At 46.1% G+C, this 19,299-nt stretch overlaps 1 pseudogene; it reads right to left on the bottom strand.

Annotated features, from left to right (window-relative positions):
- Nucleotides 1–4,479: 4,479 nt before the first annotated feature.
- On the bottom strand, nt 4,480–4,915 carry LOC103725809 (annotated as a pseudogene).
- Nucleotides 4,916–19,299: the final 14,384 nt, after the last annotated feature.

Below are 19,299 nucleotides of genomic sequence, written 5' to 3'. Positions count from 1 at the left end.
TTCTATCTCTTTTGTGAATTCATTCAGAAGTTTATCCCTATCTTCTTTTTGGGGTGGGGAGAGGAAAGGGTTTATTCAACTTACATTGCCAAGGTCACAGTTCATCAGGGGGTCCAAGCTTAGGAACTCAGGGCAGGAACCTGGAGGCAGGAGCTGGAGCACAGGCCATGGAGGAACACTACTTACTGGCTTGCTCCTCTGTCCCTTGCTCGGCCTGCTTTTTTTTTTTTTTAATAAATAATTTATTGAGAATTTCATACATGCATATAAGGTGTTTTGATCAAATCTATGCCTACTCCCTCCTCTCCAACTCTTCAAATATCTCATCACTTTTTCTGATAACTTCATGTACTCTTTCTTCTTCTTTGATTTATTTTTTTATGGGGCTTTTGGTTACTCTAACATTTGCCCCTCTGAAGAGGTAACCCTAAAATATTATAAGGATTAGATAAAAGCTCCCAAATATTTTGGGCATTTTTGGCCTTTGGAATGGAGTAAGTTGGTAAGAGGCCCAAGGATATTGTGAGTTTTAGCCAAGAAACTGGCTACTTTTCTTTGAAGTCTTTTTACCCTACTGCCTAGCCAAGTCCTACCTCCTATTCTTATCACACCAACCTCTGAAGAGGTTACCCAACTTGCGGACAGGGAATCTGGACACAGAATGCTCTGGCTTCTTCCATGCTGAACAGAGACATAGGGTGAGGCAATTGGGGTACCCCTTCAGCGGGTCTAGCTAAAAGACTCCCAAATTGCATAACTCTTAAGTGTAGGGAGAAAAGAAAGTCCTTGACTGGTGCCTAGGAGATGTAAAAGAGAAGAGTCCATCATGGTTTTACAAAAATGGCAGCAAGCAGACATGGTGTCAGAAGCCAAATGCAGAGAGCTCCCATCTTCATCCACAAACACTAAGCCGAGAAGGTGAAGTGGGATAAGGCTATGAACTCCCAAAGCCGGAGCCCAGTGACATGCTTCCTTCAGCAAGGCTGCACCACCATGATTTTTCCCAAACAGCTCTGCCACTGACCAGTTCAAGTACTTGAGCCTCTGCGGGACACTTATTCAAACCACCACAGACGGCAACAGTGTCAACAGAAAGACTGCATTTTATCTGTTGGAACTCATGCTCAGTGGCCTGTTTGAAGACTTAGACCAGCCACCCTGGCTTTTAGAAACCTACTCCACAAAGGTCTCTAATCTAATCCACCACGTTCCCTTAGACAGTACATCATTTGTGCATCTTCTGTCCCACTGTGAGTGTGGGGTCTCCTAGGCAGTCTCCAGCCCTGTGCTGCCTGTGGGGTCACTGTTCCAGGGAGGAAGTGGGATGCAGAAGAGCTTTTTGAAGTCTTTAGTTAGGTACAGGCTGTTCTTCTAGTTAACAAGAGGCCCACTGAGAGAAACATATGTTTGATTTCCTATTCCTGGGAATATAAGTTCAAATGTTTACGAATGTTTGAAACTGGGATGAAAGTTTTCTATTCATGCACTAGAATCTCTGAGGCCTTTTCTTTCTAAAAAAGATGACTTCAAGCAAAATTTGGGATACTTGGCTGGACAAAGGTGTGTTGTGTGAGCAGTTCCATCTGGAAGCGGACTCATGATGCGGCAGGCAGAGAGAACTCAGGGTTCCTCAGCTGAGACCCTAGAGCACAGACCTGGCTGGCACAGGAGGGTCGAGCAGGCTGAGGCTCTCCCAAGGCGCCCCTCGGCTGAGATGGGTTTTACAAGGAGGCAGCAGGCCAGGAGGCACCCGGCCGAGCCCACCCGGCCGGGGTGAACGGTGACCACTGCAGCTGCTGGCCGCCTCGCCCCAGACATTCCTCTCCTGCCACTGGAATGCGCAGACACCACTTCTTGTTGGCCTTGGGTGGGTCTCGGCGGGCCTGGCGCTGGCCACCTGGGGGCGGGATGGGGCGGAGCCGCAGGAGCGGGATCTTTAAATCGGCAGCCTCTGCTGGTACCCAGGCCGATGCCTGACCCCGAGAGCTTCGGCCACCTCGCGACCCACAGACCCCGGCAGGTCCGCCGAGCCCATCATGTCGCGCCCAGTTCCCACGCGCCACCTCCCGGGACTCCTGCTCCTGCTCTGGCCGTTGCTGTTGCTGCCGCCCCCCACCGCCCCTGGTCCGTTGGCTGGTCCATGCTCTTCTGGCTTTCATAGTTTGCATTGATAAGTCAGCTGTAATTCTGATGGCCTTTCCTTTGTATGTGACTTGTTTTTCTTTTGCTCTTTTCAGTATTCTCTCTTTTTGTTCTGTACATTAGTGTTTTTAGTATGATGTGTCATGGGGAGTTTCTTTTCTGATCCTGTCTATTTGGTGTTCTATGTGCTTCCTGTATTTGTATGGGGATATCTTTCCTTAATTTAAGGAAATTCTCTTCTACAATCCTGTTCAAGATCTGGTCAATACCATTTACCTGAAATTCTTCTCCTTCCTCTATGCCTATGATACTTAGATTTGGAGTTTTCAAGGTGTCCCACATCTCTTGCATATTCCATTCCTGTGTATTTAAAATTTTTTCGTAATCTTTGCTTGAGTGGTCCAGTTCTTCAAATTTATCCTCCAGTGTTGATATTCTGTTTTCCATTTCATTCATTCTAGCGGTGAGGCTTTCCCCTGTTGTTTCAAGTTGGCTTACTGAGTTTTTCTCTACCTTCTTCATTTCTGCCTGAGTTTTCTTCAATGTTTCTATCTCTTTTCCTAATTCATTCAGAAGTTTATCCCTATCTTCTTTCAGTTCTTTGATTTGTTTGTTCGTGTGTTCTTTAAATTCATTGAATTCCTTGATCATGTTTATGATTGTTCTTTTAAATTCAGTGGGTTATCTCTAGGGGGTTCTCCTTGTAGAACTCTTCTACAGGATTGATAAGTGTTTGGTGGGGACATAGTGTTTTGGCTTTCTCTTTTATTATTATTTCGTTGTGATTTTGGCATGTGAATTTCTTTTGTTGTTCATGATTTTGATATGAGAATTAAGTTGAAGTATGCCTCTGTTTGTATTATCCAGGTGCCTAGATCCTTTCTCTACTGGTTATGTGAAGCTGGTTGGTACAGGGTTCCAGGTTCTCTCAGGTTTAATTTGGAGGAAACTGATGGCTTCAGATTAGCTATTCAGGAGTACCCACAGAAGCCCAATTCAGGTTCCAGTCAGGTACACTCATGCTTCCTTCCCCATGTGGAGGCAGGATCCTGGCGCTCTCAGGCAGTCCCCTGCATTCTCAGGCCCTCTGCCAGAGGGAGGCCAGAGGGAGGCCAGAACTTGGGACTCTGGCAGTCTGCTGAGATCAGAGCCATTAAACCAATGGAGGTATGAACCCACCCTCCCAGGCTATCTGCTAGGATCTCAGCCTTAGCCAGATGTGCAACAGATATTCTTAACATCAACATTTATGCTGACAAAATTTTTTTTCTTTCTTTCTTTCTTTCTTTCTTTCTTTCTTTCTTTCTTTCTTTCTTTGTTTTTTTTTGTCTTTTTGAGACAGGGTCTCCCTGTAACCCCAGCTGTCCTGGAACTCACTATGTAGACCGGGCTGGCCTTGAACTGACAGAGCTCTACCTGCCTCTGTCTCCTAAGTGCTGGGATTAAAGGCGTGTGCCACCATGCCTGGCTTGGCAAGTTTATTCCTAATGGATTGATTTTCAGATGATTTACTGGGTTTGTATATTTAAACTTTTATATTTATTTTTGCATGTGTGTATGTATGTGCAAGCACAGGTACACACACACACACACACACACACACGTATGTGCATACCATAGCACGTGTGCCAGTTCCCTCTTTCTACCATGTGGCTCCTAGGTTTCAGACTCGGGTGGCAGCTGTATTTTCCTGCTGAGTCACCTGGCTGACCCAGGTTTGAATGTTTTGTAATTTAGCAGAAATATCTGGTTTTCTTCCTTCAAAGACTGTAGCAATTCAAAGCTTATGGATTTACTCTAAGTTTTCATATCATACAATTTGCCAGTCAGAAAATATCATTCTTTTTGTTTCTTTTAAATCTGTTTATTTTTTTGAGACCAAGTCTCACTCTAGCCCAGGCTGGCCTTGAACTCATGGTGATTTTCCTGCATCAGCTTTCCAAGTATGGAAAATATCTCATCTTTAAGTTTGTTTCATATTTTCTTGATTAAATTGGATGCTGACTATCTTTGCACAGGCTTTCTGATTACTTTCACTAAGAAGCCTGTTATCCTTCACCTAATTTTTTGCTGGGTTTCTTCCATTGCCTTTTTAAAATCAAACTAAGATGGTTCTTTGACAATTAGAGTAATTAAACCTATTCTTTGATATATTATAGTTTTTTTCCTTAGGCCATCATTAGTACTTTTTACTTTATTTACTTAATCTCTCTCTCTTTTTTTAACATCTTGCCCTCACATTTATTTGTAAAAACAGCACAGGACCCCAGCCCTCTGCAGACAGTGGGGAGGGAGCTCACACCAGTCCGTCTGTCTTCACACTGGCAAAGACCTTTATTACGGGGCCTTCATGGGGGCCTGGGCTCCTTTGGGAGCCTGAGCTGCAGCCTGGGTGTTAGCTGGAGCTGGAGCCCCAGCCTTGACCCTTCGCCATGTAGCCTCGAATCCGCTTCCCAAGCTTGGGGCAGGTGACGAAAGCAAGTGAGCAGAGCTTGCTGTTGGGACCCTTTGGCATCTTGGGCTTAAACTCCTTGGGCTTCACAGGGGCCTTGACAGCCTTGTGTGCACTCATGCCCTTCATGCTGGTGGCCGGCATCTTCTTCAGACCCTTCCTGTTGTACTTCTTGGCAAAACGCATGTTCCTCAGGAACTTGGGTCTACGCCCTGAAGAGATTCGTATCTTTGTGACTGTGGTTTCTTGATGCCATTTCTGTGCCATTTTCGAGACTGGTTGTGTGTGGTGTGCTTCCTGTACTTGGCCATGTCTGCACGGGAACCCTGGCTCCAGAAGGGCCTGGGGCTAGAAGACTTTATTTACTTAATCTCTTAAAACTAGGGGCTGGAGAGATGGTTCAGTGGTTAAGAGGTTTGTTGCTCTTGCAGAAGACCTGGGTTCAGTTCTACCACCCATGTTAGGTGGCTCACATCACCTGTAACTCTAGCCCAGGGTAATCCAGTGCCGCCTTCTGGCCTCTGCAGGCACCCACACACCTGCCATACACTCACACAGACATATATGTACGTACATAAACAAAATAAAAATACATTTAAAAAGGTAATTATATATGCTGGTGTTTTTCCATGGGTTTTGGATCTGACTCACTTGGAAAAGTCTTTTCCCCCTAAAAGTTACAGAGTTTCTTAAATTTTCTTCTAATACATGGGTTTTCAACTTACTCTTTGTTCCATTTGGAATTATTTTTGTGAACAGTAAGAGTTAAATAGTCTGGTTTCTTCCACATTGGTTTCCAATGGTGTTGACAGCATAAATATCCAATCCTGTCTCCACTGAGTTACCAGGTCCCTGTTGCCGTAGATTAAGTTTCTACTTGGCCTTTTCTGAACTCTGTTCTGCTTTGCTAGTCCCAGTCAGCATCATAATACTTTTTTTGAAATGGCTTTATGTATCTGGTATCTGGCAAGGCAGCAACAAGATCTTCCTTTCTCCTCTCCCCTCCTCCCCTCCCCTCCTCTGTCTGGCTTCCTGTACTGCTATTTTTTCTCACAGGAGAAATTGAAATTTATTTCAAACATTGGATTGTCATTTGAGTTGCATTAATTTGGGGTTAACTAATAGAGGGTGTGTGTGTGTGTGTGTGTGTGTGTGTGTGTGTGTGCACATATATAAAATGTGGTATATTCTTTCATTAATTCAGGTTTTGCTCCAAATCTATCAATAAGATCTCAGTTTTCTTGGCTATTGACCCTCTCTCTTTTGTTAAATTGATTTGTGACTGGCCTGGATTTTTATTGATAGTGTGAATTTTATTGACACTGTGAATGGGCTGTTTTTCAAGTTGACTTTTAATGCCTAATTGATAATGACACCACCTGTCCCCTGAAGCTGTCATGGCTTCAGTGCTCCTGAGTCCCCAGCACCCCGTTGCCTGGCCCATCATCACAGTGACTGCTTGGCGTCTGCTTCCTTTCCCTCACCACTTTGCCACCATTTGCCGGTTGGAAGGCACCCTGCAGCTAGGGAGGGCCACACCATCCTGAGCAGGACCATAACGCCCAGGGCAGGACCCCACCGTCCTGCCAGCCCACTTTCTCTAGGGGCCTCCGGAGATGTCTGAGTGCTGCTGGGCCCCTGAGAGGCACAGAGTGGCCTCTGCTAGCTCTGAGGCAGATCCTGTCACCTGTCGAAGTGTTTCCTTGTGTCAGGATTTTCCAGTCAATCTTGCTGGACGTTTGGAGTGCCTGCCTTTCCCTTGGGGCCTCTCCGAACCTTCCCAGCTGCACAGGGCAGGGAAGCCAGAACAACTTCCTCTTTTCTTGCAACTCAAGCCCAGGTTTTATTTTTCCCCTGAATTAAAGCAACACAGTTTTTCCAGGGTGTAACTTTTTCTGCCTCACATCTGTGTTTTGAACTCCCTGGGTTTTAACTCTCCCAGGAGCTCCAGGATCCCTGCGAGCTCCACTAGAGCAGAAAATAATTTTGCTTCTTTATATAAAAACTAAAACAATTGCGGCAGGGTAGATGGCTCAGTCAGTAAAGTGGTGCCACAGAAACATGGGACCTGAGTTCTGACTTCCAGCATCCATGTAAAAAGTATAGAGGAGTGCCCCTAACCCCAGTGCTGGGGGCTGCAGCGACAGGAGGATCCCTGGTCCTTACTGATAGGCCAGTCTCTCTGAATCCATGAGCTGCAGGTTCAGTGAGAGGCTCTCTCAAAAACAAACAGGTGAAGAGGGATCGAGGGAGACACCTGGTGTTGACCTCTGGTGTACACACACACACACACACACACACACACACACACAAACCTAAAATATTTGGTTTGGTTTTCCCAGATTAAAGAAAGAACTGTTCCAGAGAAATTTGATTTCTGTATATTACAACAATACAAACAGCTAGACTCCTTTAGTTAGTTAGTTTTTAGTTTGTGAAAACAACTTTTAACAGTAAACAGCAGAAACTGGACAGGCTAATTCTTATATCAAGACAAAAGATGTCCTGTATTGCAATTTATTTACATTTACACACTGAAGAGCAAAGTATCTAAGTCGCTGTTTAAAAGTCCTTTGTAACACAATGTACAGAAACCAGCAGCGGTACTGAGAATACCATTTGAGGGCTGTGATGCGGGAGGCTCCTTACTTAAAGTCCAGTTTCCTCCTTTTTCTCTCAACGTCCCTGAGGTTTGAAGTCACAAATCCAGGTGTTCCCAGTGTCCAGAGCTCACCTCCAGTGGGCTGTGCCTCACGCCCTCCAGCTGTCTTTCCATCACTGAGCTGGGGGTCGCTGGAGGCAGTTCGCGTACCTTCCACTTCTGTCCAGCGGCCACGGAGCTTTTCCCACTACAGACCATAATAACACAGTGTATTGAGGACCTCACATACTTTATCTGACTCTTGTCTATAGTAATTGATGAGAAGAGATGCTGAGGAGGAAGTCAAGGGACTTGTACAGCCAACGCCCATGATGGAGATGAAATTCACACCCAGCTCCAGTTCCATAGCCTTTCATTGCCTTTGTCTTGCTTTTGTTTATGGGCTGGTAAGATGGCTCGGCTGGTAAAGGTGCTTGCTACCAAGTCTAAGGACCTGAATCCACATGGTGGAAGGAGAGAACTGATATTTAAAAGCTGTTCTCTGACCTCCACACAGGAACCCCTTACCACACACACACACACACACACACACACACACACACACACACACACAAATAAAACTGAAATTGCATATATCCATCCTCACACATGCAAACACGGGTACTCATATCACACACACACACACACACACACACACACACACACACACTAAATAAATAAATAAACATCTTTTTTAATAGGTTTGTTTTTAGAGTGCTGAGGATTGAACCGCGGGCCTTGAACATGTGAGGCAAGAGCTCTGCGCCTGGACTGTGTCTTCAGCTTTCGCTTTGACTTTGTGTTTTGAGACAGGGCCTCACTAAGTTGCCTAGGCTGGTCTGAACTCACTTGGAAGCCCCAGGGGACCTTGAACTTGTGGTTCTCCTGCCTCAGCCTCTTGAGTAGCTGGAATTACAGGTACACAAATGCCAGGCTGGTTCCTAGATTGTCTTAATATGTCTTAGTCTGAGTTCATCTGTGTGCCCCATCTACCCACCTCCCCCGGAGTCCTGAGCTGCAGGCTTAAGCGAGTCTTTGTGGCATAGTCTGCTGTCGTCCGTTTCCCGTTTTTATCAGATGACATGACTGGCTCCCCAGTTTTCTTGTGTGATATTATTAGCAGGTCTTTCATTCTTCTGTTTAACCACTTCTCTTTTATAGTTTAAAGCATGAAAACTCAGAGCTTCCACGGAAAGGTCAGGGAAGCCGCGCACAGCAGTGCTCACCTGTAATCCCAGCACTTGGGAGGCTCAGGAAAACTGCTGTGAACTGGGCCTCAGCCTGAGCCTGAGAATGAGTTTCAGGGATGCCCGGCTACAGAGCAATATTTTGTCTCAACAAAACTGAAAAGGGAGGGCAGGTTAGTGAGGCACCGAGGGCCACGTTTAGGCTGGGAATTGTCAGTAAATCACAGCTGTCATTCCCTTGACTTCACTTTGGAGTTTGACTCATATTTAGTTTGTAAATTTGTCCATTTAACTTCTCTGGTTTGTGTTTAATGTATAAATTTATTTTGATTTCTAGCTGTATACGAGCTATAATCTTAAGGAATTTACGCCCATAGTTATTTTTGTTCATTTTTAAGTAACACTTTCATAAAAATACTTTGCACCCACATTAAGTCTTTCCTGAAGGTGCTTTCTCATGTAAGGACATGGCTTGGAGAAATACCCACAGCTTCCCTAGATTCTCCCACCCCACCACTGCCCTGTGGAACCAGCATTGTTGTCCTGGGTGCAGACTGAGTGGTCCCACACCTGAGCACACAGGTGTACAGACTGCCCATGGGTAGATGCAGGAAGTGATAGTGCCGGGGGCAAATCAGAATCTAGACCTAAATCTAGGGCTGCTTTCTGGAAACTGCCCCTTTTTAGGAGCTGACTGCTTAATACAGTCAGCGGAAAACATTATTACTGCATGTCACACGTCTCATCTTAGGACATGATGTACTAAATATGAAAAAGAATTCCTCTAAGAAAACTATTCCATCAAGTCTGGTAAGACAGGGAGCATTTGCATGATGCTTAATATAAAGGTTAAATGGCATGTGGTTTCTAAGTCATTTGAGTCCATTGTGCCCGTGTGCACTGCAGATGGATCTCAACAGGGTGTGGGCTGGGAGGAGCAGATCAGAGGGGACCTGGGAAGGGAGAGGTGGGCTTAGGACAAGAACCCAGGGATTCCCGTCAGGGAAACAGGAAGGAAAAGGAGGAGGATGACGAGATGGAAGAGGAGAATGGACAAGAATGAGAAAAAGAGGAGGAGATGGGAAAGGGGGGGAGGGAGAGGAGGAAAAGATGGGAAAGGGGTAGAGGAGGGAGAGGAGGAGGAGATGGGAAAGGGGGGAGGAGGGAGAGGAGGAGGAGGGAGAGGAGGAGGAGATGGGAAAGGGGGAGGAGGGAGAGGAGGAGGAGATGGGAAAGGGGGAGGAAGGAGAGGAGGAGGGAGATGGGAAAGGGGGGAGGAGGGAGAGGAGGAGGAGGAGAAGGAAGGAGAGAAAGCAGAGCAAACAAAACCAAAATCAAGTAGAGGGAAAGAACATTATAGCAAAAGTTAATGAAAGGCTAACAGAATTGACAAACCATCAGCTAGACTAAGGAAAAAAGGGGGAAACAATCAATTAACAAAAATAAAAATGGAAAAATATGAACTATGTGCCCCAAAATTTGATAGCTTAAATAAAACACATTTTCCAAACTCCCCAAATGACTGAAGATGAAAAAGAAAAATCTAAATATATCTGCAGTAAGTGACTGAATTAAGAATTTTATTTTATTATACTTTTTGACAGGGTCTCCCTAACCCCAGCCTGCCTAGAACTCACTATGTAAACAAGGCCTGGCCTCGATCTCACAGAGATCTGCCTACCCCTGCCTCCCAAAGGCTGGGATGAAAGCGGGGGAGGGGGGGGGGGAGGGAGAGGAGGAGGAGGGAGATGGGAAAGGGAGGAGGAGGGATAGGAGGAGATGGGAAAGGGAGTAGGAGGGAGAGGAGGGAGAGGAGAAGGAGGAGGAGGAGGAAGAGGAGGAGGAAATAGGAAAGGGGGGAGGAGGGGGAGGAGGAGGAGATGGGAAAGGGAGGAGGAGGGAGAGGAGGAGGAGGAGATGGAAGGAGAGGAGGAGGAAGATCTGATAAGTTCGTAATCATGGCAGTATGAAAACTCTCATTATTTAAACTTTTTCTATTATTTTTATGTGAGTGTATTGCCTGTGTATATGTAAGCACACCTGCCATGCAATGCCCGTGGAGGTCAGAAGATGGCGTCAGATCCCCGGGAACGGGAGGTCCAGATGGTTAGCCACCACATGGATGCTGGGAACCGAACCCAGGTCGTCTGCATGAGCAGTCAGTGTTCTTAACTGCTGAGCCATTTCTCTAGCCCCTACTTTCATTTAAAAAGCCTCACTTAAGGAAATAGGGCAATTTGAACACCAGGCTTTCCTGGGCTATGTGGATATTAACTCAGTGGGCACTGAGCAACACGTGTTGTTCGTGTAAACTAGAAATTCAGGTGGAAGCTTATAAATGGTTTATGTTAATCAAGTTATGAAAACAAGGGAACTAATGGAATTTCATTTGTTGGATAAATTTAAAAAATCTTAAAATGTACTTATTCAAGCCATTTTTTTGTGGCAGGCAGATACAAGGAGTGACACGTAGTCCTTGTCCTCCAGGGTGTGACTGTGTGTGTGCACACGGGGTTGAGCACAGCATGCTGTTCTCCATTTGAGGGCTGGAGAGAGGGCCCAGAGGATGGAGTTCGGCTCCCAGCACCACACCAGGCAGCCCACAACCACCTGTACCTCTACTGACTACTTCTGGCCTCCAAGAGGCAGCCTACACCCACATAGGCATAAATACAAACAGAAATAAAATACATCTTTAAAAACACCTGAGAACAAAGTGATGGACAGTGGAGAGGATGAGAGATCAGGAAGGTCCGAGGAAGTGGCTCCTGGCCCTGGCTTCAGGGTGGATGAGATAAACAGTACAGGAGAGTCAGAGTGAGTCAGAGAGGATGGGAGGAGAGTCCAGCCGGAGGGAGGTAAGGGCCACAAGCCCAGAGGTGAGAGCCAGCATGCGGGTTGTCAGGAACTGGAGACATGTTATCACTGTTTGTGTACTGTGTGAATCCTGGTTTAAGAAGTCCATATGGAGCTAACTGCTGCAGGTCACTTATATAGGATGCTATCATCCAAACTGGAGACTTTGGAGGATGAACTGATGATGTGTTGCACAGGCTCAAACAGGCAGACCTGCGCACACACCCTGTTTGCAGGGATGGCTCACTTCTTAGTCTCCCTTTCTGGGTGACAGAATAGTAACGGCTTTTCAGTAAAGACTTGGCATGAGATTTGAATTTTAAAGATGTCATTTTTTTATGTTCAAGGAATTCAAAGACGGGAGAACACTGTACCTTCAGGTGTCTCTATCTATTCATGCTGAGGTCTGCCATGTTTGGGTTGCACACAGGGCCAGACCTCCATTATGAACAAACCTAGAAGTGACTCCTACCTCATTTACAGTTTGGTAGAAATGATGGACCATGATAAAAATCCGCTCAGCTAATTGCAAATGTGGCAATGTTATGCTGAGGAGGAAATGTCACAGAGGGCAGAGAGGTAAGACATGCGTAGTGGAATCTGACTGACTTAAGAAAGGGGCAAAGAATAATCTGGAAAGAAACAGGTTATACACACAGGCGATGTAGCAAAATATCCAGAAGACTTGACAACAGAGAAATAAATAAATAAAGCAGGAACGCATGTAACTGGTGTCACATGGGAACAGAATGGTGCGTGCTGATGTTCTGTCCCCTCTGAGCAGCAGTGGGCCACAGGCTAAGCTCCTTTCAGCTGTGTTCTACATGGTGAACGACTCCACGGAGGCCACCGCGCCCATGCCTTTTCTGAATAACCAGAGAGGCAATGGCCCATGGCGTCCCCCCAGTCTCTTCCAGTTTTGTTTTGTCTACATCCCTACACTGCTGGTTTGCTGAACCAGTGGTAAACTGAAATTAAGTCACCATGTAGTCGTCACTCTTCTGTTGCTGTGATAAAACACCATGGCCAAAGCAACGCATAGAAGGAAGAGTTTATTTGGCTTATGGGTAAGAGTCCATCATGGCCAGAGAGGTGCAGCAGGATGCAGGACCAGAGAGACGAGCATTCACATCTTCAAGAAGACACAGAAAGCAGAGAGAGAAACTGGAAATGGGGCGGAGCTATGAACTCTCCCAGCCTGCCTCCAGCGACGTGCTTCCTACAGCAAGGCCACGCCTCCTAAATCTCCCAAAACAGCACCACCAACTGGGCCAAGTGTTCAAATGCTTGAAGCCTCTGGGGGACATTCTCGTTCAAACCGCCACACACTCCAAAAGTTCCAAGTTTAATCCCATTTTCAGGCTTCAAACCCAGACCTACCTTTATTGACTGGCCTGCCACAGTGGGAGGGCAGCCAGCTGGAGGAACTGGAGGGTCAGTGTGGGTTGTGAGAGGGAGGATAAAGCCAGACCAGTGCCCAGAGAAATGAGGACCAGGCCAAGCAGGCCTTGCAGGTTTTTAAGAGCTGTTTCATTATAAGAACTCTGGGAAGATAGCAATGACCTTTCAAATCCCTGGGCAAAAAGATTTCTAGAAAGAAGAGCTGAGTAGGGCAAGAAACGGCAGCTGAGTAGGCAGTGGGGTTCTGTCACAGGCCCGTGGCGATGGGCTCGGGATGCTCCATAACACACGGACACCTGATCACAACCATGTACTTCCCAGCGTCACACTTTGAATATGAATGTCCCTAAAGCCTTGTGCACTGAAGGCTTGGTCCTCAGCTTGTGATGCTACTTTGGAGAGTGATGGAAACTTCGGGAGCTGAGACTTAGTGGAGGAAGTTGCCTTTGAATAGTATATTCTTCCCAGCTCGCTCTGCTTCCTCCCTACCCTGAGATGAGTGGCCCCTGCTATTGAGTTCTGTCATTCCATAGGGTCAGAATCAGCAGAACCAAGTACAACTATGGGCAGAAACCTCTGAAACTAAGAACCAAAAAAACCCCTTCTTTCCCTAAGTTGTACCTGCCAAGTGTTTTGTTATAGCTGTGGAGAAACTAGCATGCCATCTAGTTATCTTAGGTTATGCAACTAGTTATAGCCAATGACATAAAAACAGAATTGTTGTTACCTCTAGTCAGAGGCAACAGATGAGTCCCTGTCACTCCCCTCCTGGCTCCAGTGTTTTCTGCCTGCCTGAGTACTAGGTAGGAGAGTTCAAAGATGGGGAGGGCATGCTTGATTTAATATGTAAATGAGAACCAAACTTGTTATGTTTTAACATTGAAATCTGGGGCTAAACTGATAGCAAAGCCAAGCCTGGCCTCTTTGGGTGCTGTAAGCACTCGATGACAGAGAAGTGGGTGTTTTTGATGCAGTATTAGTAGGCTTTACGGAGATTTGAGATGGGTTTGTGACAAAGAGCTTCAGATGCATGTTTAGGTGTGTGATGGCACTGACCACCAAGGTGCAAGGCAGGTTTCCAAATATAGACAACCGTTTGCATTATCCTCAGAGGAACATGGGGCACTGAGAAGGGTTATACTACCTCAGATCAAAAAACGGGTGTGTTTTCAGTAAATAGTTACTGCTAGTAGCTGACTGCATCTAATTAGCTGTCCTCCTAAGTAATTGTCTCAGATCCTTGAATACAGAGGGACAGGAATATGCATGCAGTGTCTGGTCGTAGACGAGAACTGTCTTTTGGAGTTAGAGTGCTCCTGAAATATGACTAGCAATGCACGGCCCACTATGGGAATTCTTAGAATTTAACATTTCTTGAATGTTAAACTTACTGTCACCCCGTGTCTATATTTAACCCAAGATTTCTCTCCCAACTTGAATGCTTCATTCCTTACCAACTGCTGAATAAAAGACTGCCTACTGAACAACAGCATTTGTTAAATATTTGCAAAATAAACATTTGCTACATTTCAGTTTTTGTGAGGTGGGAGTCCAGTTGTTCCTCAGCTGGATGCATCTGGCTCAGTCTGCCGATGCAGACTGTTGTCTGGGGTATGTATTAGCCACCTTTTACTTTGCTTGTTGCTGGGACCAGATGCCTGATAGAGCAACTCAAGGGGGGAAGGATTTATTTTGAGGGGATGCAGTCCATTCTGGCAGCAGGCACCTGCATCCAGCCTGGAGGAGCCTGCTGCTGAGAGGCCTCACCATTCCACATCTCAGGGAGACAAGAGACATGGAGTAGAGACAGCAATGGAGCTGGGCTATGAAACCGTCAGGCTTGTCCCTCAGGGACACATCTTCCAGCTGGGCCCCAACTCTTAAAGGGTCCATAACTTTCTATAGCAGAGTCACCTGCTAGGTACCAAACATTCAAACGCATGACCTGTGGGGGACATTTCTCATGTATGCCGTAATAGGCTGCAACTTCATTGGCTTCCGTGTTCATTCAGTTCATCTTGTTTTCGGTAGGCCTCTGAAGATCTCCTTCAAAGGCCATTTGCACGGGTCTTTACATAGACCTACTCACAACCCACTGCCCACAGAGTGACAGTGTACAAGAGAAAGAAAGCCAGCAAGACAGCCTGGAACTGTGGAACCCAGTGTTAAAGTCATTCTTCCATAGTATATAACAGTTCGTCTGTGTCCTCTTTGCTAGGGGCAGAGACCACACAAGGGCCTGAATCTCAAAAGATGGGGCTCTGTGGGGATCATCTTAGTAGCTTTCTACCACTGTGGTGACTTGGCTATATTCAGGAAACAATTTATGAACCTGTCTGGCTGAACAAAAAGTGCCGTAGTTTTCCTTTCAGCAGAGGAAACCACCTACAAGCTACTAAATTGTGGCGTTTGTCGGCATGGTTGACAGAAGTCTCTGGTTTGCTGGCATTTAAACTAACTTGTCTTCAGTGGGTCTCTCTAGAAACCAGATGGCTGGAATTCCCCTGCCCAAACTTATGTGCCCACAGGCCACACTTTCCCCTGTTCCTGGAATTTTTCTTTCATTGTACCCGATCTGTGTGACCCAGAGACTTGCCCAGGAGGTTGGCACAGGAGGGTGCATGGGCTCCTGGGCAACTGCTGCTGGTTTAGAGAGAGTGCCAGAGAGCTTCCCTCTGCCGGAGTATATCCTGAGCTGACACCAGGACGAGAGCCTCTCTCTTTCCAATCTGTTCCCCCTCCCCCTTCTGCTCTATAATGAAGCAAGTGGTGATAAGCACCTGGGTTCTAGAAAGTAACAGCCTAGGGAGGAGGCCCAGTTCTGTCTCCGCTCTGTGACCTTAGCTGAAGTGTTCTGCAGTGCACCTTCCTCACCTAGGAAGTGCTTACCACACAGGGTCTCCATGAGCAGTAAGTTATCGTGTGGAAAGGGCTGAGTGCCAGGCATACAAAGATAAACACCAAAAAATCATCACTACTATAATTGTTACTATTCTGACTTCCCGTGTCCCAAAGTTACTCTGAGACACTGCATCAGGGCAGGCAGAGCTCTGGCGATGCTGAGCCAAAGCAATGATTCTCCCGCCTGTACTTGGTTGTCTTCGTAAACCACACACCCGCCTCCCCTTCATTTCTAAACTGCGGCTCTTTTTGGTAGAATGTCCTAGAATGAGGATTTGAAATGTTCTTTGTATTGAAGGGATGTCAGAAAGGATATGTGTGTTGTTGTGTGCATATGTGTATGTGTATGCATATGTATGTGCATATGTGTAGGGGTGTATATGAGTGTGCACATGAGTATGTGCATACGTGTATATATGTGTGGGTATATATGTGTGCATGTGTGTATGCATGTATGTGCATATGTGTATGCATGACTGTATGCATGTATATATGTATGTGTAGGTGTGTGAGTTTGTGTATGTGTGTGTATATGTGTATGTATATGAGTGTATGTGTGTGGAGGGAGGATAAATTTCCTTTTATCTGAGGTTAAAATTCTCTCTTTTTTAAACTGTAAACTCCACTTTTTTCTGTGTTAGACACATGCTCTACCACATGGTTTACACCTCCCCCTTTAAGAGTCACTTTGAGTATGACCATTTCTAAAAATATTTTCCTAAGTCCTCAACACATATGATCACTAACGTCTCCCTTTCCACAAACAGCCAATTGCATTTCCTGAGGTGTTGGGCATTGGCTTGAGTTCAGAGCCCCTGCAAAGTGTTGCAGCCTTATTTTACAAACCACATTCCAAATCCTACTTAGAAAAGGGGCTCTTTGTTCACCTTCCTCTCCCAGAAGCTGGTAGCACATCAGTCACTCCGAAATGGAAATGGAAAGTCTCTCAGGTCACTGTCCCAGGGAGGAAGATGACTGACCAGGTGATGGCGTCAGTTTGAAGCCAGCGTGTATGGCTGGTTCAGTGCTCAACCTCCTGAAATCACTGAATGTCTCCATTTCCAAAATTAGAGAGGGCACCTAACAGGACAGCGTGGAGGTTTGTACAGAAAGAAATGGATGCTTTCCAAGGAGGAAGCTCTGGGACACCAGGCAGCAGAAAGGGAGGAAGTGGGAGAAACAGAACTGTCCAATCAAAATGGAGTTCAGCTCCCTCCAGCCCGCAGGCATCTTGTCTGAAAGATGTCATTTATAAAAACACAGGAAAGAAACAGTAAATAAAATCAATGACAATGACATACTGAAGAAACAGTCTAACTCTCGCCATAAGGGTTTTATAGACTTGATTAGTAAACATTTGTCATGATTGTTTAAGCATGAAACGGAAGGTTTCTTCCAAGTCTGAGCCCTCCCAAACTCTGGCAGTGGGCGCTGCAATGGTACCGCTCCCCCGGCTGTCCCAGGTGCTGCCTACTGACCACCCTTAGCAGTGTCTCAGCTGACACAGCCTCTTCCCGGTGGGCAACCTGCATCCCATGGCCAGATGACAAAGGGACATTTTTAACAATCTGCCCAGTGTAGCATAGGCACTAAGCAATAGAATCAGTCCTCAAATCAAACTGAGGATTAAATGAGGTTACATCCTCAAGGTTGTTACATGATACCTGACATAGTGTTGCTAACGGATAAAAATTATCAGTCACACTCTGGGCAAGCCTAACCAGAGGTTTTAGCAAACTGGACCATTTCTCAAGACTTAGGACATTTAACCCCACTGTGGTAGAGCAACTCATATAATGTACAGATAGGGACTTTAGAAGTTATCCTAGAATATTGTGAGCAACTAGGAAGATTCCTTTATGAACGACAACAGTCAGCCGTTACTGCGTGACAGGCATGGGGGCTGCTTCCTGAAGTGGGAAGCAGCTAGCCTTTAACGTAGAGCCTGATTTGATGGAGTGGGGCCCTACCCAGCCTCTGGCAGAGTTTTGCATTGAGTACATTCTACCATCAGTTTATTAATGACTCACATCTAGTTCCTGGTAAAATCTGCTTGCCCAGTTGAGAAGCAAATAATGAACATATCTGCTAATAACAATAATGCATATTTTTGAAACATCAATATCATGCTCAGTGTTCTGTTTGTTTCATGGAAACAAAGGCCTGTGCCCCACTTGAAAGTTCCATCTGAGCCTTCTGGTCAATGTTAACAGGATGAAAGGAGCCCATATTTAAATGGACCCTGCTGGTGTGAGATGTATTTTATGTTCACAGGCTCTGCCGGGCTGGGAGTCAACCCTCTCATGTCCGCCATGAAAACAGACATGAAACAATGGCCTGTTCCCAAGGAAGGTTCCCAGGCTGCCTGACAGGTCTGGCCATATGACTAGGTTAAACCAGTGTCGTTTCCTCTGGTCATATGGATGTTTACTGGTTGGAGCTAGCCAAGGTGAACCAAGAGGCATACTGAGTTTCTATTCAGTGCCAACCACATTGTACTGTTGCAAGTCAGCGAACAGAGAGGCACTAAGCATTAGAATCATATCAAATCAAAATAGAATCCTCTAATCAAAATGAGGCTTAAATGAGATTATATCCTGCAAGGCAGAGAACTGTGACCCCCAGTGTTGCTGGAGTTTGGTAGGTAGGCTGGCCCAGAAACAACAGGCACTGTGATCGTCCAGATAGTTTATGACTCTGACATTAAGAACTTAGGGAGGAAGCAGACTGGAGAGATGACTCAGTGGGTAAGTGCTTGCTTTACAAGCACAAGGACCAGAGTACAGATCCCCAGCATCCATGCCAAAATCCAGGTGTGCTCCTTGCACTGGAGAAACAGGAACAGGAGGATCTTAGGGGCTTGCTGGCCAGCTAGTCTAGACACAATAGGGAGTGTCAGGTTCAGTGAGGTCCACAAGCACATGCACACATGCACACATGCATACACTCATGCACACAAAAACACAGAGATAAAGAATTCACAGGGCACACTTGAGGAAGGCTTGTGTTATTGATGTCTCACTGCCCAAAGGACTCATTCACGCATTCAACAGGACCTTATTAAACACCTTCTATTTTCCAGGACCTATGTTTATTAATGGACATCATGAGCATGACTGTACTTTATGATTTACGGTGACTCAGTTAGGGTAGATAGATTTAAAGGAATTGCGTGAGTTGGGCATGGTGGCACACACCTATAATCTGAACAAGAGTAGAGCGGTGCAGAGAGAACACAAAGGCAGTTACCATCACTGTTTTGATTGGATAGAAGGCAGCTGTTCTTCATTGCTGTGACAAAACACTCTGACTACTACCAACTTGGGGAAGAAAGGGCTTATTTGCCTTACATCTCCCAGGTCATGGCTCATCAGGGAGCTCAGGGCAGGAACCTGGAGGCAGGAGCTGGAGCACAGGCCATGGAGGAACGCTGCTTACTGGCTTGCTCCCTGGTCCCTGCTCAGCCTGCTTTCTTATGCAACACAGGCCCACCTGCCCAGGGTGGCACCACCCACAGTGGGCTGGGCCCTCCCACATCACTCAACATTCAAGAAGATGCCCCTCAGACATGGCCACAGGCCAGTCCAATGGAGGCAATTCCCCAATTGAGGATCCCTCAACCCAGGTGTGTCAAGTTGACACTAAAGCTATCCAGCACAATTGACCCCTTGTCAACTTGACACACAACACATCACTATTAAACCACAACCTTTCCATTT

Source organism: Nannospalax galili, unplaced genomic scaffold (assembly GCF_000622305.1).
Source record: "Nannospalax galili isolate Female #2095 unplaced genomic scaffold, S.galili_v1.0 scaffold469, whole genome shotgun sequence".
In the NCBI taxonomy this organism is placed as follows: Eukaryota; Metazoa; Chordata; class Mammalia; order Rodentia; family Spalacidae; genus Nannospalax; species Nannospalax galili.
This window is presented reverse-complemented; position numbering and strand designations above follow the sequence as displayed.